The sequence below is a fragment of the Salmo salar genome, chromosome ssa05 (assembly GCF_905237065.1).
Source record: "Salmo salar chromosome ssa05, Ssal_v3.1, whole genome shotgun sequence".
NCBI lineage: Eukaryota > Metazoa > Chordata > Actinopteri > Salmoniformes > Salmonidae > Salmo > Salmo salar.
The window spans coordinates 86503590-86530181 of NC_059446.1; the positions used below are offsets into that span (position 1 = coordinate 86503590).

Below are 26592 nucleotides of genomic sequence, written 5' to 3' on the forward strand. Positions count from 1 at the left end.
CTGGGAATAATAAGGATGGCAAGTGTATCCAGAGTCCTGACCAAGAGGTTTTTATTAGCTAAAGCCGTGAGTTTAATAACTGTTGTTGGATAATGCATTTGTGTAGTCTGTGAAAAGTCAGTTTTGTAACTCTGACGCAGAGGGAATGCTTCTCTTACAGCTTTCGTAACCAGCAGCAGACAGCCTTTCATAACAGTCCTCCAGGCCAGACCAGACCCTTTGTTACATAACGTTAGCTGTCTGAGAGTCACTTTTTGAATATGTTAAAATGTCAAAGAAAAATACCGTACTTGCTAAATGACCTATTTAGCAAGTATTTAATATCCCTATGACAGGGATATTCTTTGGGGGTTTTGAGTGTTTTTCCACCTAGATTTGATTGAATATGTTGCTGGTCCAGTGTGAAATTATGATGGTTTTTGTTTTCTATGTATTTGAGAGTTAATTATATGTCTATGATCTCTACCTATTGATTTATGATGTTATCCCCATATGAATAGCTCCCTGCAGCAGCCCGATGTAGCTCCAGGAACATCCACTTCTCCATCTATGGGAAGAAGGACAACGCCAAAGTGTCAGATGATGTGAGTTTTACACAAGCATAACACCGCCTGTTTTTCTAATTCTTTCGTTTAAAGCAAGACACATTTTTAAATAAAGGTCTTCAAGAGACATTCTTGTTATGAAGTCATTTGTATTTACATATTGTATTTACATATCTACATACAATATGCATCGTTAAAAAGAAAGAAAAAGGATTCCCTTTTATTTGGAAGATTTGCTCGCAATTTACACTGTCATATCAGCCATGTTTTTTGTAGTTATCAATATCCACAGGAGGTCAATGTCTGTCTGTGTGTATCAGAGTCAATATTATTCTGATCCTCAGATCTCAACCCAGTACCGGTAGTGGATCATGAGTTTGATGCGGTGGTGGTAGGGGCTGGGGGAGCAGGTCTGAGAGCTGCTTTTGGTCTGTCTGAGGCTGGCTTCAACACGGCCTGTGTCACCAAGCTGTTCCCTACTAGGTCTCACACTGTGGCAGCACAGGTAGGCCTATGCATATTTAGGGGTGAATACCTAACTTCAGTCTCCCATTGACATCAATGCATCAAGGGATTCGTACCTCATTTCATTTTTTCATATTTTAGGGGAATTGGGGTTTGGCTTGGGAGTAGTTGGGTAGCTTCTCAACAATCACCTGTAGTTGAAGTGCATGTGAAGAGCAATTACTATCATTACAGTACTACTGTGATGAATGAATAGAAATAAACTTTATTCATTTACCGTTCTACATTTGTGTCCTATCTTAAAGTCATAATGAACTGTTGAATTCATTTGTGTTGATTTTGTCCAATCCAGGGTGGGATCAATGCAGCCCTGGGTAACATGGAGGGAGATGATTGGAGGTGGCACTTCTACGACACAGTGAAGGGATCTGATTGGCTAGGGGACCAGGATGCTATCCACTACATGACAGAGCAGGCCCCAGCTGCCGTGGTGGAGGTGAGAGATAATTATTGCACTACATTTTGAACATTATATAGGGTGCAATTTCAGACACAGATCCTGGTGTTTTAGTCTGTTTTTCCCCAAAGACATAAAATAAAGTGCTGGAATATGTGTAACGTCTGTTTCCAACTCACACTGTCAAAACACGTAGAAACCTGAACGCAGGTCACTTTCCAGCTCGCACTCTCTAACACATAGATTCCCCTGAACGCAGCTCACTTTCCAGCCCACTTTCCAGCTCACACTCTCAAACACATAGATCCCCCCCTGAACGCAGCTCACTTTCCAGCCCACTTTCCAGCTCACACTCTCAAACACATAGATCCCCCTGAACGCAGCTCACTTTCCAGTCCACTTTCCAGCTCACACTCTCAAACACATAGATTCCCCTGAACGCAGCTCACTTTCCAGATCCCAATCACCTGAATTCTGATCACCTGTTCACACACCTGTATGTCATTATCACACACTATTTAGTTCAATTCTTTGCATCCCATCATTGTGAGGTATTGTTTGTTTTGTGACACTTCTATTCGGAGCTCTGTTTTTCCTGTAATTTACTCCTCCCGTGTATGATAGTTTTTGTCTGCCTCACTAATGACGCCTTTTGCCTATTCCCTGCCTGTACTTTAGCTTTTCGGATTTCCTGTTATCAACCTATTGCCTGATCTCCTGGACGACGTTACTAGCCTTTTCCCTGCCTGTACTGCTGCCTTTTTGGACCCCCCTGTGTATGACCTTCTGCCTGCCCCTGGATCCAGCTACCTGCCTCCTCCTGTGGTCCTTTACAATAAACACCTGCTGCACCCTGCGCTTGAAACCATATCTGTCTCCCATCGTGTTCATGACAATATGGTTGTATCACATTGTTCTTTATGTCCCCCGCTAGCTGGAGAACTTTGGAATGCCCTTCAGTCGGACAGAGGATGGGAAGATCTATCAGAGGGCCTTCGGGGTCAGAGCCTGAAGTTTGGAAAGGGAGGCCAAGCACACCGATGCTGCTGTGTAGCTGACAGGACTGGACACTCCCTTCTTCACACATTGTATGGACGGGTATGTTGAATGTTACCATGAGACAGTTACTCGCTTTATTAAACATGTCCTCTAGTTTGGTTGGATCGTTGACTGATTTTTATTTGACAGTTAAAACACAGTACATAGATTTTTTAAAACTTGACAGGAATAACACAAAGTCATTGACTTATTTCCATTGTGGTCCCTAAGGTGAATGGTACAAAAACATGTCAAGGCCAATGTGTGGTAGTTGAACAGTAAAAGCTGGAAACAGAGCTGAGGCAAGGGTTTAGTTTGCATTAACGAGTCTGGCTTCAGTCTGAGACCTTGCATACATTGACTGTTATTTATACAACCATGTACCTTTTTTGATTTTCAATGTCCCATTAATTGTTCTTCTCCAGTCCTTAAGGTACGATACCAGCTACTTTGTGGAGTACTTTGCCCTGGATCTGCTGATGGAGGATGGTGAATGCAAAGGAGTGATCGCTCTCTGTATGGAGGATGGATCCATCCACCGCTTTAGATCCAACAACACTGTCATCGCTACTGGGTATGCTTGTTCATGTCCCAGAGCCTTTCATACTTCTCCTGTCCCTCAGAATGAAGCCCTGTAATGTCCTGACAATCGCTTTGAGTCAGTAGGATTATACATCGCAAAATGTCTACACCAGTAGCAACCTCCTTATATCCATTATCTCTCTTTGTATGTGTAGTGGTTATGGCCGTACCTACTTCAGCTGTACCTCAGCCCACACCAGCACCGGGGATGGCAACGCCATGGTAACCAGAGCTGGCCTACCATGCCAGGACCTGGAGTTTGTACAGTTCCACCCCACCGGTAAGAACCACAGCCACTAACTATACTGTAACTATACTGTAACTATACTGTAACTATACTGTAACTGGTAAGAACCACAGCCACTAACTATACTGTAACTATACTGTAACTGGTAAGAACCACAGCCACTAACTATACTGTAACTATACTGTAACTATACTGTAACTACTGTAACTGGTAAGAACCACAGCCACTAACTATACTGTAACTATACTGTAACTGGTAAGAACCACAGCCACTAACTATACTGTAACTATACTGTAACTGGTAAGAACCACAGCCACTAACTATACTGCAACTATACTGTAACTATACTGTAACTATACTGTAACTGGTAAAAACCACAGCCACTAACTATACTGTAACTGGTAAGAACCACAGCCACTAACTATACTGTAACTGGTAAGAACCACAGCCACTAACTATACTGTAACTATACCGTAACTGGTAAGAACCACAGCCACTAACTATACTGTAACTATACTGTAACTGGTAAGAACCACAGCCACTAACTATACTGTAACTATACTGTAACTGGTAAGAACCACAGCCACTAACTATACTGTAACTATACTGTAACGGGTAAGAACCACAGCCACTAACTATACTATAACTATACTGTAACGGGTAAGAACCACAGCCACTAACTATACTGTAACTATACTGTAACTGGTAAGAACCACAGCCACTAACTATACTGTAACTATACTGTAACTATACTGTAACTGGTAAGAACCACAGCCACTAACTATACTGTAACTATACTGTAACTATACTGTAACTGGTAAGAACCACAGCCACTAACTATACTGTAACTGGTAAGAACCACAGCCACTAACTATACTGTAACTATACTGTAACTGGTAAGAACCACAGCCACTAACTATACTGTAACTATACTGTAACTATACTGTAACGGGTAAGAACCACAGCCAGTAACTATACTGTAACTATACTGTAACTGGTAAGAACCACAGCCACTAACTATACTGTAACTATACTGTAACTATACTGTAACTGGTAAGAACCACAGCCACTAACTATACTGTAACTATACTGTAACTGGTAAGAACCACAGCCAGTAACTATACTGTAACTATACTGTAACGGGTAAGAACCACAGCCACTAACTATACTGTAACTATACTGTAACGGGTAAGAACCACAGCCACTAACTATACTGTAACTATACTGTAACTATACTGTAACTGGTAAGAACCACAGCCACTAACTATACTGTAACTGGTAAGAACCACAGCCACTAACTATACTGTAACTATACTGTAACTGGTAAGAACCACAGCCACTAACTATACTGTAACTGGTAAGAACCACAGCCACTACCTATACTGTAACTATACTGTAACTGGTAAAACCACAGGCACTAACTATACTGTAACTATACTGTAACTATACTGTAACTGGTAAGAACCACAGCCACTAACTATACTGTAACTGGTAAGAACCACAGCCACTAACTATACTGTAACTATACTGTAACTATACTGTAACTGGTAAGAACCACAGCCACTAACTATACTGTAACTATACTGTAACTGGTAAGAACCACAGCCACAACTATACTGTAACTGGTAAGAACAGCCACTAACTATACTGTAACTTTACTGTAACTGGTAAGAACCACAGCCACTAACTATACTGTAACTATACTGTAACTATACTGTAACTGGTAAGAACCACAGCCACTAACTATACTGTAACTATACTGTAACTATACTGTAACTGGTAAGACCCACAGCCAGTAACTATACTGTAACTATACTGTAACTGGTAAGAACCACAGCCACTAACTATACTGTAACTATACTGTAAGTATACCGTAACTATACTGTAACTGGTAAGGACCACAGCCTGTAACTGTACTGTAACTATACTGTAACTATACTGTAACGGGTAAGAACCACAGCCAGTAACTATACTGTAACTATACTGTAACTGGTAAGAACCACAGCCACTAACTATACTGTAACTGGTAAGAACCACAGCCACTAACTATACTGTAACTATACTGTAACTGGTAAGAACCACAGCCACTAACTATACTGTAACTATACTGTAACTATACTGTAACTGGTAAGAACCACAGCCACTAACTATACTGTAACTATACTGTAACTGGTAAGAACCACAGCCACTAACTATACTGTAACTATACTGTAACTAGTAAGGAGATCCATGGCCACTCCCCACTTATGAAATCCATATTTACTGTAAGGATTTGTTTTAAGGTCAACTGACTGACCTTTCATTACGTAAATGCAAAGGTCATCAGTGTATATTTGACCTGAGGTGACACCTGACACCATAGCTGTGATGTAACCCTGTCAGGTATCTATGGTGCCGGCTGCCTCATCACTGAGGGTTGCCGTGGCGAGGGAGGGATCCTCATCAACAGTGAAGGAGAGCGCTTTATGGGAACGCTACGCTCCCAACGCCAAAGATCTGGCCTCCCGGGATGTGGTGTCACGCTCCATGACCATTGAGATCCGCGAGGGAAGGTATGATAATCAACAATACTGAATATTGATTTAATTACAAATTTCACTCCACCAGTAGTATCTGACTCAATCCCTAACCCCCTTAATAGCATTCGTTCTTGAAGATGGAAGTAAAAATGTAATTGGAATTTGAGGCCACAACTTGAAATTGGCACTAAAATATATGATTCGACCTGAAAGACTCTCTCGCACAGAAAGACTCTCTCGCACAGAATGACTCTCTCGCACAGAATGACTCTCTCGCACAGAAAGACTCTGACAGAAGCCTTTTTTCATTTCCAGGGGTTGTGGTCCAGAAAAGGACCATGTGTACCTGCAGTTGCATCACCTGCCCCCCCAGCAGCTGGCCACCCGCCTGCCTGGTATCTCTGAGACCGCCATGATCTTCGCTGGGGTTGACGTCACCAAAGAGCCCATCCCTGTCCTGCCCACCGTCCACTACAACATGGGAGGAATCCCCACCAACTATAAGGGACAGGTAGATTAGAACATTCTTTACAATTCTCACTGTTAGTTTGGGGGATTTGTCTCCGTAAGGGATTGTGAGCACTATGGCTGGGTAAGATAGATTGATTGATTAGTTGACAACATTTATTGTCCTTCAAGAAACTTCACGTCAATCAATCAGTCTTACCCCAGAACTAGATGGACATTATTTGACTGTAGACCGACCTGTAACGGTGTTGGTCATCTCCCTCTCAGGTCATAACTCATCCAGATGGGGAGGACAAGGTGGTGCCAGGGCTGTATGCCTGTGGTGAGGCTGCCTGTGCCAGTGTCCACGGTGCCAACCGGCTGGGTGCCAACTCCCTGCTGGATCTGGTGGTGTTTGGCAGAGCCTGTGCCCTCACCATCGCTGACACCTGCACTCCAGGTAAGCAGGCTCTTCACATTATGACTGATTGGTTAGATCATTGGTTGATTTCTTGATCTTTATCAGTCATGTTAAAAAACAAATGGCTAATAATGCTTTAATATACTTGGAGTTTGACTTTCTCTTTTGACATTCTAGGTGAGAAGCTTTCCCCACTGAAGCCCAGTGCTGGAGAGGAGTCTGTGGCCAACCTGGACAAGATCAGGTTTGCTGACGGGAACACCAGAACCTCTGAGATCAGACTCAACATGCAGAGAGTGAGGAATACATGTTGACTAAAAAGGTTTTCTGTTGAAATGTATTGGCATCTGTATCCAGTCTAGTGTATTTAACTAGGCAGTGGTACACATAGAGCAAGGCTCCCCAACCCTGTTCCTGGAGAGCTACCCTCCTGTAGGTTTTCATTACAACCCTGTTCCTGGAGAGATAACCTCCTGTAGGTTTTCATTACAACCCTGTTCCTGGAGAGATACCCTCCTGTAGGTTTTAACTCCAACCCTGTTCCTGGAGAGCTATGATTTCAACCCTGTTCCTGGAGAGCTACCCTCCTGTAGGTTTTGCTCCAACCCTGTTCCTGGAGAGCTACCCTCCTGTAGGTTTTAACTCCAACCCCAGTTGTAACTGACCTGATTCAGCTTATCAACCAGCTAATTATTAGAATCAGGTGTGCTAGATTAGGGTTGTAGTGAACCTACAGGAGGGTGGCTCTCCAGGAACAGGGTTGGAGTTAAAACCTACAGGAGGGTAGCTCTCCAGGAACAGGGTTGGAGTTAAAACCTACAGGAGGGTATCTCTCCAGGAACAGGGTTGGACTTAAAACCTACAGGAGGGTAGCTCTCCAGGAACAGGGTTGGAGTTAAAACCTACAGGAGGGTAGCTCTCCAGGAACAGGGTTGGAGTTAAAACCTACAGGAGGGTATCTCTCCAGGAACAGGGTTGTAATGAAAACCTACAGGAGGTTATCTCTCCAGGAACAGGGTTGTAATGAAAACCTACAGGAGGGTAGCTCTCCAGGAACAGGGTTGGAGTTAAAACCTACAGGAGGGTGGCTCTCCAGGAACAGGGTTGGAGTTAAAACCTACAGGAGGGTAGCTCTCCAGGAACAGGGTTGGACAGTCCTGACATGGATGTTTCATTTGTCATGTCTGAGATCTTTCAAACCAATCTTCTTCTCTTTTTGTCTCTGTCTCCAGACGATGCAGAACCATGCAGCAGTGTTCCGTACCGGCGACGTTCTGAAGGAGGGATGTGACAAGATGGACGCCATCTACCAGACCATGGAGGACATCAAGACATTCGACCGTGGTCAGTAGTTTACCTCAAATTAATATTCAGAGTTGATCTCACTTAGATGTGTTGACTATGTTGTTATCATATCTCTTGATTCAGTCGTTTTCGGTGAGATTTAGGACAGTTTTACCCATAGCTGTAGGAAGTAGAGGTCCTGAGGGTGCTGCAGCACCCCCTGAAAAAAAACATGTAAAAATAAAATATATATTGTTCACAAAAGTAGTGCTCTGGGCCTTTTCTAGTCCTATATTTGCAGACCGATATAAAGAAATTCACCCCCGTCTGCAAAGAAATCTCAACAGCTCCACCCCAAAGCTACTGTACTTCCTGCATCTATGGATTTACCAGACACAGATTAAAACACTTCTCCTGGACTCAGGACCGTCAGACCACAGGATTGGTGTTGGTTGTTGTAACTAACGTTTCCCCTCCCGTTCGGTCAGGTATGGTGTGGAACACTGACCTGGTCGAGTCTCTGGAGCTGCAGAACCTGATGCTGAACGCGGTCCAGACTATCCACTCTGCCGAGGCCCGCAAGGAGAGCAGGGGAGCACACGCCCGGGAGGACTACAAGGTGAGGGGAGGATGGATTCTCACCTGGTTAAATAAGATGAGGAGAGCACTCTCCAACCAGCCACTCAAATTAAGTGATCTGCAACTCAGGGTCTCAAAGCTGCACTACACTTCTCCCAATTGTAGCGATACAGGGATTGATTGGCTGGTTGATTTATAGATGAATTGATTTGCTGAATGTCCGGTTGGTTGGTTGGTTAATTGATAGGCAGGGGACTTAAATGTGACTTTGTGTGTTCCAGGACCGTATGGATGAGCTGGACTATGCCAGGCCTCTGGCAGGACAGGAGAGGAAGCCTTTCCATCAGCATTGGAGAAAACACACCATGTCCACTGTGGATCCTAAGACTGGCAAGGTAAAACAACTACCACGACTCCTGTCTGTGTGTCTGATGGAAACACATAGGGACAATCTTCCCTGAACAGAATCAAGCCTGTCTGGACTAAAAAGCATGCTCTTGATCGAACATACTGTTTAGTCCAGAAATAGGTTTTTGGATGGAGAAAGACAAATGAGTGACTGATCTGTTATTAGGAGTCTGATCTGATATTAGGAGTCTGATCTGATATTAGGAGTCTGATCTGATATTAGGAGTCTGATCTGATATTAGGAGTCTGATCTGATATTAGGAGGCTGATCTGATATTAGGAGGCTGATCTGATATTAGGAGGCTGATCTGATATTAGGAGGCTGATCTGATATTAGGAGACTGATCCCTGTCATGTTCCAGGTAACTCTGGAGTACCGACCAGTGATTGACACCTCTCTGGACCAGGAGGAATGTTCAGCCATCCCTCCAGCCATCCGCTCCTATTAAGACTATCTCAACAGGAACACTCTTATTTATTATTGCCAGTCTGTCCGCTTCCAGCAAAACCCACCTCGGATCCATTTCACTGTATGACCTTCACTCTGTGTGAGGGAGCACTGTAGATAGGGAATTATTGCTTTCTCACATGCAGTTTGACTTTCAACCCACATTGTGCAAGCAAATTAATGAAGGTATTGTGATTGAAGTTTGTAAATATAGAATTGTTTTATAATTGTCTGTTATATGAAGTTGTAGAGTAGTTCCCTATAGGTATATAGTTACCTAAATACTCCCATTCCATGTGGCCTTTATTATCCGCTGATACCATAATATTAGGACTCTAAATGGAATACTGAATTTGAATATTGTGTAATGATTGTAGTTCAGAGTGCTAAGACATCCTATTTCCTGTAGATGTCCCTTCAGCATCATTAACACGTAGTCTTTAGGGATTATCCTTTCAGGATCAATTCATGTGTACAACTGGCGTGTGAACAGCAATATTTCCTGGGAAGTTTGATTTCACTCTGCTTGCTACAGGTTATGCACTTTATGGCAATTTTTTAAATATACTCAACTATAGTTGTCTTTGTGCTATTTACTGGTGGAATATAGTGGACATTAAGACAATTAGGATGGGTAAAATAAATGAAATACTATGTATGTTACCAATAATTAATTTGTCTTTGCTTTGTTCTTATGTTCTGTGTATTATTTAAAATGTGTCATTAAACTTTAAATCAACTCTAGTCAACTTTCTTTTCTATTCATTTGACGATGTTTGACCATTTCATTCATGTCACCTGGCTACCTAAACAAGAACAGCACATGTTCCTCTTCTCTCCAGTTGTGAGTGAGTTGCTGTTATATGTACCATAGTGATGAAGTCCAGGTTACATCCCAAATGCCACCCTATTCCCTATGTAGTACACTACTTTTGACCAGGAACCATAGGGTGCCATTTGGGAAGTAGTCAGGCTGAATGCACAGGAGGAGTCTTTTCCTCACTAGATGTATGACACGTCTCAACAGGCATGGAGAACATACCTTCTCCTTCTCGCTCCGAGGGACTGATTCTGCAGGTACGGGACTGAGCAGAGGATCAGACTGTTGTGGCAACAGATACTTAACTCTCCCATTGCAGGTCAGTAAAATATAATAACCAAATGATGTTTTATTCATTATTACTTTTTAAATGTTTATGATTACTGTTATTATACATCTAAGGTGAACTGAGATTAACATACTTAAATTATTACTAGACTTTCTAAAAATAAGCTTTTTCATAAAGTAGCATGCTATTTCAGTCAAGTAATGCTTTTGTTTGCTAACCAAGGATAAGATACAATCAATTATGCACATTTACATTTTACATTTACGTCATTTAGCAGACACTGTTATCCAGAGCGACTTACAAATTGGATCAAATAATCTGAATGTTTGATAGATTGGGGTGTGTATGCCAGAGAGTAGCAGTTGTATTAAATAGGTTTAAAAGAGACTTTGAGTTAACATTCTGAGTAGATCCCTATGGCCTCAAGCATAGTTTGTTATCAGCTACCTTTAGACGGTGTTTCCCTCACCTGGGAGGTTTTACTCTGGAAACAGGAAGTCTTAGGTACAGGGCTGTCAGCCCATCATTACACTGTTCTTTGTTGGAATCAGTTCAACCAGAAACCCTTACTATAACCGTCCAGGCATGAGGGATGGGTACACCTTTACAAAACATATGTATGTTTTACACAATTAATGTCTTTACTCTCCTTGGCCTGCAATTATTTTACAAATTACCTAAACCATGTAACAGAGGATCAGTTGAAAGACCATGCAACAGAGGATCAGTTGAAAGACCACGGAACAGAGGATCAGTTGAAAGACCATGGATCAGACGATCAGTTGAAAGACCACGGAACACAGGATCAGTTGAAAGACCACGGAACACAGGATCAGTTGAAAGACCATGGAACAGAGGATCAGTTGAAAGACCATGGAACAGACGATCAGTTGAAAGACCACGGAACAGACGATCAGTTGAAAGACCACGGAACAGAGGATCAGTTGAAAGACCACTGAACAGAGGATCAGTTGAAAGACCATGGAACAGACGATCAGTTGAAAGACCACGGAACAGACGATCAGTTGAAAGACCACTGAACAGAGGATCAGTTGAAAGACCATGGAACAGACGATCAGTTGAAAGACCATGGAACAGAGGATCAGTTGAAAGACCATGGAACAGACGATCAGTTGAAAGACCATGGAACAGAGGATCAGTTGAAAGACCATGGAACAGAGAATCAGTTGAAAGACCACGGAACAGACGATCAGTTGAAAGACCACGGAACAGACGATCAGTTGAAAGACCACGGAACAGACGATCAGTTGAAAGACCACGGAACAGACGATCAGTTGAAAGACCACGGAACAGACGATCAGTTGAAAGACCACGGAACACAGGATCAGTTGAAAGACCATGGAACAGACGATCAGTTGAAAGACCACGGAACAGAGGATCAGTTGAAAGACCACGGAACAGAGAATCAGTTGAAAGACCACGGAACAGACGATCAGTTGAAAGACCACGGAACAGACGATCAGTTGAAAGACCACGGATCAGACGATCAGTTGAAAGACCACGGAACACAGGATCAGTTGAAAGACCATGGAACAGACGATCAGTTGAAAGACCACGGAACAGAGGATCAGTTGAAAGACCACGGAACAGAGGATCAGTTGAAAGACCACGGAACAGAGGATCAGTTGAAAGACCACGGAACAGACGATCAGTTGAAAGACCACGGAACAGACGATCAGTTGAAAGACCACGGAACAGACGATCAGTTGAAAGACCACGGAACAGACGATCAGTTGAAAGACCACGGAACAGACGATCAGTTGAAAGACCACGGAACAGACGATCAGTTGAAAGACCATAGAACAGAGGATCAGTTGAAAGACCATGGAACAGAGGATCAGTTGAAAGACCATGGAACAGACGATCAGTTGAAAGACCACGGAACAGTTGAAAGACCATGGAACAGTTGAAAGACCATGGAACAGTTGAAAGAGCACGGAACAGACGATCAGTTGAAAGACCACCGGAACAGACGATCAGTTGAAAGACCACGGAACAGACGATCAGTTGAAAGACCACGGAACATACAGTTTCAAACGATAACCTGCCTTTGTGTCTGGCAATATTCCTCAGAAAAATAGTGAACGATAATAATTTTGGGGGTGTTTATATTTGTCCTGTTACACACAGTGTGTACTGGAAAGGTGTTTGTTCCATATCCCAACTCCCCCTGGGACACCTGCAGGGAGTGGGGTCACGGCCAGGGTCACCATATCCCAACTCCCCCTGGGACACCCGTAGGGAAGTGGGGTCACAGCCAGGTTCACCATTGTACAGCGCCCCCTGGAGAAATTAGGGTTTAGTGCCTTGCTCAATGGCACAGCGAAGATTTTTCACTTTGTCGGCTCCGGTATTCGAATGAGCGACCTTTTGGTTACTGGCCCAACGCTCTAACCTCGAAGGTTACTTTCCAAACCGTAGTTAATTAGTTTTCTAAAACTAAACCTTTTCCTTTCTGTGTAGACAGTCTTATACAAATCGGAGACCTGCACACCTCCACACACAGAGGCATCATGGCAGGAGTACTGAAGGCTTTCCTGTTGCTGTGGGTCCTCCAGGTCTCTGCCCAGGACCCAGAATACGACCACCTGCTAGTGAGGCCCAGGAACATCAATGGTATGGCGGGGTGGAAGCATAGAGACCTTGGCTGTGAATATAAATTACAAGAGCCATCAAATGTTATGATATGATTGATATACTATTTAGCAATATTGTAGATACATGTCGTTAACTTACGTCTATTATACACAAGTAGATTAGCAATTGTGGAGGAATAATGGTGGATATTCATTAACTACTTCAAGCAAGGTGCTGCACGTTATTTTCTCACTCTCTGCCCAGACGAAAATGACGACTGCCCCATCAACGTGTACTTCACCATGGACACCTCTGAGAGTGTTGCTCTGAGGGAGTTCCCCTGGGGCAGTCTGGTGGAGGAGCTCAAGGTGTTCCTCCAGATGTTTGTGGAGAGGCTCCAGACCACCACCTTCAGGGCCAAGAGGGTCCAGTGGGCCTACGGTGGGCTGCACTTCTCAGACCGCGTGGAAGTCTTCAGCCAGGTGGTCACTGATGCCGCAGTTTTCCTGGGAAGGGCACAGGCCATCAGGTACATTACTCAGTCAGCCAGTCAGCCACTGTCAGTCAGTCTCTCCCTCATTATTACTTACTTACTGAATCGTCTTCATATCTTTTGGGAGTAGATAATACTGAGTTGAGCACACCAATCTTTCATAATAAGAGTTGAGCCTGCCAATAATTGATTCTCCTGGTCACCAGGTACATTGGTAGGGGTACCTTCATCGACTGTGCCCTGAGGAACATGACAGAGCAAGTGAGGCTAATGGCCAGGGGAAAGGCCCGGCTCCAGTACGCTGTGGTCCTGACTGACGGCCACATCACTGGCAGCCCCTGTGGAGGGGTCTCACGGGCCGCCGAGGCTGCCAAGGCAGCGGGCATCAAGATCTTTGTAGTGGCCACCAACGAGGAAACCATGGAGAGTGAGCTCAAGCGGATCGTCAGTTCTCCTGTGGAGCTGTATAGGAAGGACTACATGGCATTCCCAGCTAGCAACCGCCAGGCAGCTGTCAACAGGATAACTGACACCATGGTAGGTTCATAGTGAAGCTTCCATTTGTGAAGTGGAGTACGGATGTTTTTGTGCTGTCATGGTTGATGCCAAGTTGTGTCAGTGTTACAGTGTCTGTGTTTTATGTATCCTAGTTTGTGCTTAATATGCTGTAATTTCTTTCTCTTTCTAGATCAAAGAGGCTGAATTTGAGGTGAGTCATATGAAGCACTGAGGGATGTAGAATGACACAATTGTCTTTCTTCTTTTTAATATTTGAAACCTCACATATATATGCAGGGTCGTGTTTCAATGGGTTAAGACTGTAACTACCAATTGGATATCACAAAAAAAACCACAAAAAAAAATATATATATATATATATATATATATAATTATTATTATTTTGATTTTTTTTGTGTTATCCAATTGGTAGTTACAGTCTTAACCCATTGCTGGAACTCCCTATGGACTCGGGAGAGGCGAAGGTCGAGAGCCATGCGTCCTCTGAAACACGACCCTGCTTCTTGACACACTGCTCGCCTTAACCCGGAAGCCAGCCGCACCAATGTGTTGGAGGAAACACCGTCCAACTGGCGACCGAAGTCAGCTTGCAGGCGCCCAGCCCGCCACAAGGAGTCGCTAGAGCGCGATGAGACAAGGAAATCTCGGCCGGCCAAACTCTCCCCTAACCCGGACGATGCTGGGCCAATGGTTCTCCTGGTCATGGCTGGCTACGACACAGCCTGGGATCGAGCCCGGGGCTGTATTGACACCTTTAATGCACTGCAAATGCAGTGCCTTCGATCGCTGCGCCACTCGGGAGGCCCATACTTGAAACCTCTTTGACCATATCTTGTGTGATTTATCTCTAGTGCCAAGCTCCTATGTGCATCCAAACAAAAGGAGCTGCCGGGCGAAAAGGATACAAGGGAATTAAAGTAAATAAGCAATCTCTTATTTTGATAAACCTAAATATGTATCGGTTTATGACACTTCATGACATCAATGTTTGTTTTGTGTCTTGTAGGGTGCGAAGGGAACTGGTGGTGCAATAGGAGATCCTGGACAGCCTGGGCCACCGGTTAGATTAAATACATGATGGCACAATACAGGAAGTACTAGCCAATTACACTCCATATGATTTAACATTTCATTTCTGTTTTCCCTACAGGGGGGACCTTGGTATCGAGGGCCCGATAGGTTTGCATGGACAGAAGGTAAGAGGAATGATGATATTTCTAACTTTGATATTTGTCTGTGCCATGGTGCTTTGATTTAATATTTCACACATTATTGACATTATTTACCTAATTTATATTTACAGGGTCTTCCAGGCCTCAAAGGAGAGAAGGTAACATATTAGAAAATGCTCTAAACATTTGTTACTCCTGTATATACTACCAAGCTTGTTATAATAGTGCATTGCTGGCTGTATTTGACGTCATATTTTGTCATTGTTTCACAGGGAGATATTGGAAGATCTGGTCTGAAGGTACTCCTTTTCCATTGATATTAATACATCTCAATCATGATTGGTTCATTCATGATTTCATTAGATTGATGATCTCAGGATCAGTTCATTAGGACATGCACTATGTAACCAATTAACAATGAACAATTTACTCAATCGGATCGCATCAGGGTCAAAGTGGATCTCCTGGGTATAACGGCATTGATGGCGAAAAGGTATGTCCTATTTATTTGCTTACTAATTGATAAAAAGACTGTATTTAGACATGTCTAGTTAGTGATGTCATCTACTTCGTTGTTTTCCAGGGAAAGACTGGCACCATTGGGACACCTGGATGTAAAGGAGACGCTGGCATGTCGGTGAGATAATGCAGCGACGTTGAGCATAATAAACAGTAGTTGTGAATGTAACGTTCTACATAGCCTGTATGCATTGTGGTTCTAAATGTCCTCCTCCACCACCTTTGCGGTCTCACAGGGAGAAGCCGGTCCTGCCGGTGACTTTGGTATCAAGGGTGACACGGGCAAGTCAGGTGAAAAGGTAGGTGGATTCTTCACCTGATTCCTGAATTTAGCACCTTTGTACAGTGTCCTGTTACATATAGAATATGACAGTATGAGTCATAACACCCATAAAACCTAGCGGTCAAACAGGGAAATGCTTCCAATCGTTTATTCACCGTTCATTTTTACCATAGGGTATTTTAGAAACACTTAAAATAAGGGCTACAGTTGAAGTCGGACGTTTACATACACCGTAGCCAAATACATTTAAAGTCAGTTTTTCACAATTCCTGACATTTAATCCTAGTACAAATTCCCTGTCTTAGGTCAGTTAGGATCACCAGTTTATTTTAAGAATGGGAAATATCAGAATAATAGTAGAGAGAATGATTGATTTCAGCTTTTATTTCTTTCATCACATTCCCAGTGGGTCAGAAGTTTACATACACTCAATTAGTATTTGGTAACATTGCCATTAAATAGTTTAACTTGGGTCAAATGTTACGGGTAGCCTTCCACATGCTTCCCACAATAAGTTGGGTGAATTTTGGCCCATTCCTCCTGACAGAGCTGGTGTAACTGAGTCAGGTTTGTAGGCCTCCTTGCTCGCACACGCTTTTTTCAGTTCTGCCCACAAATGTTCTATGGGATTGAGGTTAGGGCTTTGTGATGGCCACTCCAATACCTTGACTTTGTTGTCCTTAAACCATTTTGCCACAACTTTGGAAGTATGGTTTGGGTCATTGTCCATTTGGAAGATCCATTTGCGACCGAGCTTTAACTTCCTGACTGATGTCTTGAGATGTTGCTTCAATGTATCCAAATAATTTTCCTCCCCTCATGATGCCATCTATTTTGTGAAGTGCACCAGTCCCTCCTGCAGCAAAGCACCCCCACAACATGATGCTGCCACCCCCGTACTTCATGGTTGGGATGGTGTTCTTCGGCTTGCAAGTCTCTCCCTTTTCCTCCAAACATAATGATGGTCATTATGGCCAAACAGTTCTATTTTTGTTTCATCAGACCAGAGGACATTTCTCCAAAAAGTACGATCTTTGTCCCCATGTGTAGTTGCAAACCGTAGTCTGGCTTTTTTATGGCGGTTTTGAAGCAGTGGCTTCTTCCTTGGTGAGTGGCCTTTCATGTTACGTCGATATAGGACTCGTTTTACTGTGGATATAGATACTTTTGTACCTGTTTCCTGCAGCATCTTCACAAGGTCCTTTTCTGTTTTTCTGGGATTGATTTAAACTTTTCACACCAAAGTCGTTAATCTCTAGAAGACAGAACGCATCTCCTTCCTGAGCGATATGATAGCTACATGGTCCCATGGTGTTTATACTTGCGTACTATTGTTTGTACAGATGAACGTTTTACCTTCAGGAATTTGGAAATTGCTCCCAAGAATGAACCAGACTTGTGGAGGTCTACCATTTTTTTCTGAGGTCTTGGCTGATTTCTTTTGATTTTCCATGATGTCAAGCAAAGAGGCACTGACTTTGAAGGTAGACCCTGAAATACATCCACAGGTACTTCTCCAATTGACTCAAATTATGTAAATTAGCCTATCAGAAGCTTCTAAAGCCATGACATAATTTTCTGGAATTTTCCAAGCTGTTTAAAGGCACAGCGAACTTAGTGTATGTAAACTTCTGACCCACTGGAATTGTGATACAGTAAATTATAAGTGAAATAATCTGTCTTTAAACAATGGTTGTAAAAATGACTTGTGTCATGCACAAAGTAGATGTCCTAACCGACTTGCCAGAACTATAGTTTGTTAACAAGAAATTTGTGGAGTGGTTGAAAACTAGTTTTAATGACTCCAACCTAAGTGTATGTAAACTTCCGACTTCAACTGTGTTTCGTGTAGGCTTACTCCTGGCGTGACGTTTTTATAACCATGTAAATCTCTCTAAGACAAGGTGACTTTTATCAATATATTCTGCCTGTATTTACCCCCCAAAAATGAAATGCTAATTATCTGCTAATGTGGCTATAATAAAGAACCACAAATGCCATGATGCTGATCTGGACGAGACTGCGGAATTGAGGCAAAGGTAAGAATCTCTGGATTAACTATCTAATCTTAGCTACATTTAGTAATAAGTAAATTGATTAAAATGTCTTTAAATGTACAATTATGTGAACTATCTTGTGCAAGTTTTACATTTACACAATACCTGTTAAAGGTGTCAGCTAGAGATGACGTAGGGATTTGTAGTCGTGCATGATGTCTACTTTTATGCTAATTAGCATTTTTGAATTTGCGAGTAAATAGAGCCGAATGTCCAATAGAGATTTACACAGTTATCAAAACGTCACGCCAAGGTTAGCCTACACGAAACACGGCTCTATTTTAAGTGTTTCTAAAATCCCCTATGGGAAAAATGAATGGTGGGGAAATTATTGGAACCATTTCCTTGATTGACTGCTAGTTTTTATAGGGTATTATGACACCTCCACTGTGGGGCTCTATAGGCTTCTTGAAACATGAGTCTTGTCCACCTGGTACATCCTGTATTGTGGTGTTTTCAGGGTGTTACTGGGCAGAGTGGCAGGCCTGGACCACAGGGTGATCGTGGAGACAGTGGAGATAAGGTCTGGAGCGCCATCTGAACGACACGTTATCAGAAACACTATCAACTTGTAGTTATTTAGACAATAATACATTAAGTGTGACTCTGTTACAGGGTGTTGTGGCTATATTGGAAACCCTGGTCTGCCTGGGCAAAAAGGAAACAAGGTACTATATCTGTATCGCTCAGAGAGATGAACACACTTCAGTTTAATAACTAGGAGTATTAGGGCTGCCAAATCAAACCACCTAATCATCTGCTCAAACAATATTTCTGTTCATTAGGGTAAAGCTGGACCTGGTGGAAGTCCTGGCGACACTGTGAGTCTCATATTCAAGTCTGTAATAAATCAGCTGTAGACTAAGTGATAGTGTCTTCATACAGTGTTGTGCGTCGCACAACAATCACACAAGAAAGAGTGGATTCACAACATTTACATTGACACGTTTTATTTTGGCCCTGGTGAAACATAAGAACATGTCTCTTTCAGGGAAGCAGAGGAGACAGTGGCAGAGCTGGAAAACGGGGCAAGGCTGGCAAGAGAGGAGATAAGGTATTCACAAACTAAAAACATCAAACAAGCAAACATCTAATCTGTTTTTACTGCACAATAGGAGAATCCATGTTGGTTGCATTCATTATGTTGCATCTTGCAGGGAGAACTAGGCCCAGAGGGAGAATCCATGTTGGTTGTATTCATTATGTTGCATCTTGCAGGGAGAACTAGGCCCAGAGGGAGAATCCATGTTGGTTGTATTCATTATGTTGCATCTTGCAGAGAACTAGGCCCAGAGGGGAGAATCCATGTTGGTTGTATTCATTATGTTGCATCTTGCAGGGGAGAACTAGGCCCAGAGGGAGAATCCATGTTGGTTGTATTCATTATGTTGCATCTTGCAGGGAGAACTAGGCCCAGAGGGAGAATCCATGTTGGTTGTATTCATTATGTTGCATCTTGCAGGGAGAACTAGGCCCAGAGGGAGAATCCATGTTGGTTGTATTCATTATGTTGCATCTTGCAGGGAGAACTAGGCCCAGAGGGAGAATCCATGTTGGTTGTATTCATTATGTTGCATCTTGCAGGGAGAACTAGGCCCTGAGGAGGAGAATCCATGTTGGTTGTATTCATTATGTTGCATCTTGCAGAGAGAACTAGGCCCTGAGGAGGAGAATCCATGTTGGTTGTATTCATTATGTTGCATCTTGCAGGGGAGAACTAGGCCCTGAGGAGGAGAATCCATGTTGGTTGTATTCATTATGTTGCATCTTGCAGAGAGAACTAGGCCCTGAGGAGGAGAATCCATGTTGGTTGTATTCATTATGTTGCATCTTGCAGGGAGAACTAGGCCCAGAGGGAGAATCCATGTTGGTTGTATTCATTATGTTGCATCTTGCAGGGAGAACTAGGCCCAGAGGGAGAATCCATGTTGGTTGTATTCATTATGTTGCATCTTGCAGGGAGAACTAGGCCCAGAGGGAGAATCCATGTTGGTTGTATTCATTATGTTGCATCTTGCAGGGAGAACTAGGCCCAGAGGGAGAATCCATGTTGGTTGTATTCATTATGTTGCATCTTGCAGGGAGAACTAGGCCCAGAGGGGAGAATCCATGTTGGTTGTATTCATTATGTTGCATCTTGCAGGGAGAACTAGGCCCAGAGGGAGAATCCATGTTGGTTGTATTCATTATGTTGCATCTTGCAGGGAGAACTAGGCCCAGAGGGAGAATCCATGTTGGTTGTATTCATTATGTTGCATCTTGCAGGGGAGAACTAGGCCCAGAGGGGGTGAGAGGAGTTCCTGGAGAGAATGGAGAAAAAGGAGCAGCAGAGTAATCAATATGCATGTCTTGTATTTCAATCAATACATTGAACTGTATCATCTTTTTGAATCACTATCATATCCATCTCATACCAGGGGGGCACCAGGTTTCCCAGGGGTCCGGTCCACCAGGTGAGGGTGGAGAGGCAGGACTTCAGGTGAATACTGCCCTAAATAATTAGAATAATAATACCTGGTAAGAGCAGAAGTGCTCCACTAACCATTCAACCCGTTATCAAATATACCATTGGTTAACAGGTGATATCTATGACAGGTGATGTAATGAAATTAGAAAATAATATTCTGCCCTGTCACCATCCGTGTCCATGTTTTCTGCATGTCCTCGGAGGGCTCTCAGGGGGGGATGCAGGGGACTTTGGCCCCCGAGGAAACACTGGAGCAGCAGGAGCTAAGGTAAGTTGATCGGGGTTCAGCTTTTAACACTTAAACTGCCGGGCCTAGATTCCCCCTTACTACGCCAATGAGCAGGATTCTGTTTTTACTGCAACATTCTAACAGTCTAATAAATACATTTCATAAATGCTATCGGGAAAAAATCCTTTGGTTGTGTTCTAGGTTGGGTAACATTTTTTCAAAGAACACAATAGCATTATCATTAGTTTATGTTACTGTAGGCGATCTGCTGCTGCGTGTACATGTGTGGAGAGCAAAGGGAAAAGCACTTCATCTTGGTAAAAGTGATATTGTGAAATAGAGCTCATCTCTCAAATGTTAAAGAGTTATTTAGAATCTGCTCTTTCTGATACTACATATAAATCAGAACGCTTACCTGCATGTAACTTTGTAGGAGTATTTGAAAAAAAGCAGTGAAACAAAAACAACAACACAGAGTTACACATGGAATAAACAAACGTACAGTCAATAACACAATAGAAAAATCTATGTACAGTGTGTGCAAATGTAGTAAGATTAGGAGGTAAGACAATAAATGGGGCCATAGAGGTGAAATAATTACAATTTAGCATTAACACTGGAGTGATATATGTGCAGATGATGATGTGCAAGTAGAGATACTGGGGGAAAATAAATAAATAAATAACAATATGGGGAATGAGGTAGTTAAGGGTGTGCTATTTACAGATGGGCTGTGGTATAGGTGGATGGTCTGCTACTGACAGCAACAGTTAGAGAGGGAGATATTAGTCCCCAGCTTCAGTGATTTTGCAATCGTTCCAGTCATTGGTAGCAGAGAACTGGAAGGAAAGGCGCCAAAGGAGGTGTTGGCTTTGGGGATGACCAGTGAAATATACCTGCCGGAGCGCCGTGATAGAGTGGGTGTTGATGGTGACCAGTGAGCTGAGATAAGGTGGGGCTTTACCTAGCAAAGACTTATAGATGACCAGGAGCCAGTGGGTTTGGCAACGAATATGTAGCGAGGGCCAACCAACGAGAGCATACAGTCGAGTGGTGGATAGTATATGGGGCTTTGGTGACAAAACGGGATGGCACTGTGATAGACTACATCAAATTTGCTGAGCCGAAGTCAAGGATCGGTAGGATAGTCAGTTTACGAGGGTATGTTTGGCAGCATGAGTGAAGGATGCTTTGTTGCGTAAATAGGAAGCCGATTCTAGATTTAATTTTTGGATTGAGATGCTCAATGTGAGTCTGGAAGGAGAGTTTACAGTATAACCAGACACCTAGGTATTTGTGGTTGTCCACATATTCTAAGTAGAACCATCAGTGGTGATGCTAGTCGGGTGGGCGGGTGCGGCAGCAATCGGTTGAAGAGCATGCATTTAGTTTTTATTGTATTTAAAAGCAGTTGGAGGCCATGGAAGGAGGGTTGTATGGCATTGAAGCTGTTGGAGGTTTGTTAACACAGTGCCAAAGAAGGGCCAGAAGTATACAGAATGGTGTCATCGCGTAGAGGCGGATAGAGAATCACCAGCAGCAAGAGGACATCATTGATAGATACAGAGAAAAGAGGAAAGTAACCCTGTGGCAACCATCGAGACGCCAGAGGTCCGGACAACAGGCCCCTCCGACACACTGAACTCTATCTGAGAAGTAGTTGGTGAACCAGGTTAGGCAGTCATTTGAGAAACCAAGGCTATTGAGTCTGCTGATAGTGACAACAACAAAGTTATTAAGTCTTTGACCACACTGTGTTGTTAATAAAACAAGGGGGTGTGGTATATGGCTTATGTACCACCCTAAGGGCTGTTCTTAGGCACGAGCAACCCAGAGGTATATTGGCCATATACCACAAACCCCAAGGTGCCTTATTACTATTAGAAACTGGTTAGCAAACGTAATTAGAGCAGTAAAAAATACATGTTTTGTCATACCCATGATATACGTCTGATATACCACGGCTGTCAGCCAATCAGCATTCAAGCCTTGATTCACCCAGTTTATAAAACTGGTTATAGCACACATTTGTGATATCTAAATTCTACACAACATACTTATTTCGGAAAAGTCAAGAAAAAAATTGCTGAGATATTTAAATGTTTTTATCTCAGTATGCAGTCAAAATGACACTCGATATGTTGCAACAGGACTATGTATAATAACACATACCTGAATCTGACAATGGAAGGTATTTCCGTTGAGGTATGTTGGAAACTGTGGCAAAATAAAGCATAGATAGAGCCAAATAGTGCTTTAAAATGGTGTTTGTTTTTTTAATTGGTAGGGAGATGGAGGAAGTGATGGATACAACTACCCAGGTCCAGAGGGAAACAGGTTTGAACTGCACTTGACTGAATAACAAAAGCCAATTTGTCAATTGAATTGGATTGGTAATCCTGTTTTAATTAGTGCCATGACAACCATGCTAACTCAGCCTTATTATCTCCTAGGGAGGGAGAGGAGACCCTGGTTTACCTGGACTGCAGGTCATCTTATGTACCTGTTCTTAGCCGTCCATATTTCAAATCTGAAATTGTTCCAACCCCTCTATTCACTACCATGTCTATATTTTTCGAGGGCACCAGAGGTTATAATGGAAGAGAAAGGAGCCAGGGAACTACAGGAACAAAAGGACTGGCAGTACGTGCAGTAATCATAAACAGAGATATCATATTAATAAAATGCACTTGTTTATTTAAATCGATGTATTTCTTCCTATAAAATAAATGGGTGTATTGTTTTACAGGGGGAGCCAGGGCAAGAGGGTGTTCCTGGGGACAGAGGGGTGAGGGGGGTCACCTGGACCACTGGTGAGTAGTCCTATGTACACAAAAAGGTGCATTTAGTTCTCATTTGTGATTCATTTCATCCACTTAGAGTCTGTCATTGGTATGAAATGTTTCTATTGATGGTGTCTAGGGAGTACCTGGTATTCGTGGGGCTTCTGGTTATCGGAAGTAACAGACTTTATTTGTTCATCCTGATTGACAGATATCTTTCATATCTCTGTCTCTCTGAGAGAATGCTGATGAATATTCCAACTTTCAGGAGTGTGAAATCATGGGATTTGTTAGAGAAACTACATGCAGGCTGCTGTGGTAATGGTTTATTTCCAGTTATAATGACAACCAATTTTCCTTGTAATAATAAAAAAATGCCCAAGTCTTGTTAACTGTCTCTGTGCAGATTGTGAAAAGGTTTGCCCCCCCTGGACCGGTGTTTGTGATTGACAGCTCTGAAAGTATTGGAAAACCAACTTCAGCCTGGCTAAAAACTTTGTCATCAGTGTAGCAAACAGGTTTGGGAAGATGGCCAAAAAAAAATCTGACGTCTCAGGTAAACTTCACTGTTCGAATGGAAAACAATAGATCACCAAGATTTCTAGGAACAGGATTTAAAAATATATATATTTTTAAACATATAATCAATTTTATTCCTGAACTACTTCTAAACCCCCAAAAAGGGTCCGTCTGGGTGTGGTTCAGTACAGCACCAAGGCGGTTGTAGGCCATCAGGATGGACGATAGGGGCATCACCTCTGTGACCTCCTTCAACACAAAGGTCAAAGCCATGGAGTGGATCGCTGGAGGCACCTGACTCCGTCTGCCCTGAAGTACACATACGACCATCTGATAGTACCAGGTCGCAGGGGGAGGAAAGTGGAGGCCATAGTTATCACAGACGGTCGCATGATCCCAAAGACCTGGATAATCTTGGAGCCCGGTAAGGGTGGACGTGTGTATGCCATCGCCATCGGTGATATGTTTGACTCTGGGGCAGAGAGGCAGAATCTGGAGAGGATTGCCTGTAATATGGGTGACGGTGAAGACCCTGAGTGTTACGTGAACTTACTGCTGAGGAATTCTTAGAGGAAATAGAACAAATCCTCTGCCCAGGCAAGTCTATGTCTCCACTCCCAATGACACCAATATAGTGCACTACTTTGGTCCAGAGCTATATAGGGAATAGGGTGCCGATTGGGATGTACACTACATTTTCTCAACAGTTCAATGATTTTTATTTTTGTGAAAACTAACCACCGTGACTAATGAACTACATTCACTTCTCTTCTTCTCTAGAACCAGAGATGATCTGTCCAGACCTGAAGTGTGCCTCAGGTGAAAAGACAACTTGTTTTTTTTATTGATGGTTTTTACATCTAATAATGGGGGAAAATGTTTGTTATTTCATATTGCACTAATGAAAAATTCCTGGCCTTGAATATTTGTTCAGTTGGAAATGAACTATTAATGTCTTTCCAATATATTCTGCATATGTAAATTACAGATGTATTAGAGTTTGAGTTATTATTATTAGTTTATGAATCAACAGTCTGTATAACATTGACTTTTCTATTATTGTCAAAGATTTGAGTATTGGCTCCACTGATCCAGCGCCCGTAGACATCCTCTTCTTCATTGATGGTTCTGAGAGAACAGGGGGCAGAAACTTCATCAGCATCCTGCACTTCATCGAGAGATCTTCCCCAACCATCCCTCTCTCCAAGAGGTCTCTTCAGGAGCTCGGTTCGCCGTGCTGCAGTTTGGAGGGGAGCAGGACCCAGAGGTTCTTCTGGACTTCTCGAACAACCGCAGAAAGATCAGCTCCCTGGTCTCTAATGCAGCTTACGCGACTCATCCCCACTCTGGGCAGCGCTATTCTCTACGCAACTGAGAACCTCGTCAGTAACCCTGGAGGTCGGTTCAGAGGGGTACGTCCGGACGAGAGCTCGCTTTTGTGTTCATTACAGACGGAGGACCTCAGACAAGAACTTTGCTGAGGGTATTGGAGCCATGAGAAGGGCCAACGCAGTGGGTGTTGCTATCACAGTGGGGTCAGATATTGACAGGGAGCGGTTGCTGCAACTCACTCTAAGGGACAAAGCTCTTATCTTTAACCTGAAGAGTTTCAATGACTTGGCCTCCCTGGGGTTGTTAAACACATGGCTCATTGCCTAGGTTAAACCAGGTTTGAAATCATTCAGGGCCCCATTTGATTTAACACTCCCCGTAGGCTAACTGAAAGACCTAGAACTGATTTCATATGTCCTTTTATGTATCTTTTCTATAATAAGTTTTTATTAGACTACATTTTTAAAAAGATTTATGTTACTAATCTAATTGATTAGTGACCCCAATAAAGCTTTTTTTTCAAATAAAGATTTATTCTCATTAATAACAAAGGTATAGCATGTTCCTACTAAAATGTAGAGGATGTACAATATGTGACATTGTAGCCATGTTGCAATAAGACAAAAGAAAATGAACCACATTTGAAGGTTCTGTCATGTGTTGATAACAAAACAAAAAACAATGCTGCTGTTGATTTTTTTTTATCAATGCATTTCTTTCAAATATAGAAACTGGGATATTAGCAACCTACTAATTACTGGTGTGACTAAATGCTACCTCAATAGATACTGAACCAGGAGGGTCGTTTTCTGTTCCTCTCCACTATCCTCTTGTCTTTGTCGGACTCCCCTGGACTCTCACTGTCATACAGGACCAGGGTCTCCTGCGCTGGTGTGTTGAGAGGCCTGCCCTCCATGGCTTTAATCTGACCTCGGATCAGCGCTGTCTCCTTCCTGATCTTCTCATAACAGAACCCACACAGAATATGCTTCTGCTTCAGGTGGCCACACTCACGCACGGCTCAATGTTGGTCTGACAAAGAGGAGGGGGGAGAACGAGGGAGAGGGAGAGC

The 26592-nt window shown here is 42.9% G+C and overlaps 1 long non-coding RNA gene and 2 pseudogenes across 2 annotated transcripts; all 3 read left to right on the forward strand.

Moving 5' to 3' along the window:
* The first annotated feature begins 12 nt into the window (after positions 1–12).
* Positions 13–10184, forward strand: LOC123743215 (succinate dehydrogenase [ubiquinone] flavoprotein subunit, mitochondrial-like; annotated as a pseudogene). The gene is made up of 15 exons (XR_006770034.1): positions 13–66; positions 501–588; positions 890–1050; positions 1363–1506; positions 2402–2565; positions 2931–3079; positions 3243–3367; positions 5717–5886; positions 6169–6364; positions 6589–6760; positions 6899–7017; positions 7954–8065; positions 8494–8624; positions 8866–8979; positions 9355–10184. The product of XR_006770034.1 is annotated as a succinate dehydrogenase [ubiquinone] flavoprotein subunit, mitochondrial-like (transcript).
* Positions 10185–10439: 255 nt separating this feature from the next.
* Positions 10440–25563, forward strand: LOC106598993 (collagen alpha-2(VI) chain-like; annotated as a pseudogene).
* On the forward strand, positions 18813–19367 carry LOC123743216 (uncharacterized). The gene is made up of 4 exons (XR_006770035.1): positions 18813–18858; positions 18976–19011; positions 19182–19244; positions 19348–19367. It is a non-coding gene; the product is annotated as an uncharacterized lncRNA (long non-coding RNA).
* Positions 25564–26592: the final 1029 nt, after the last annotated feature.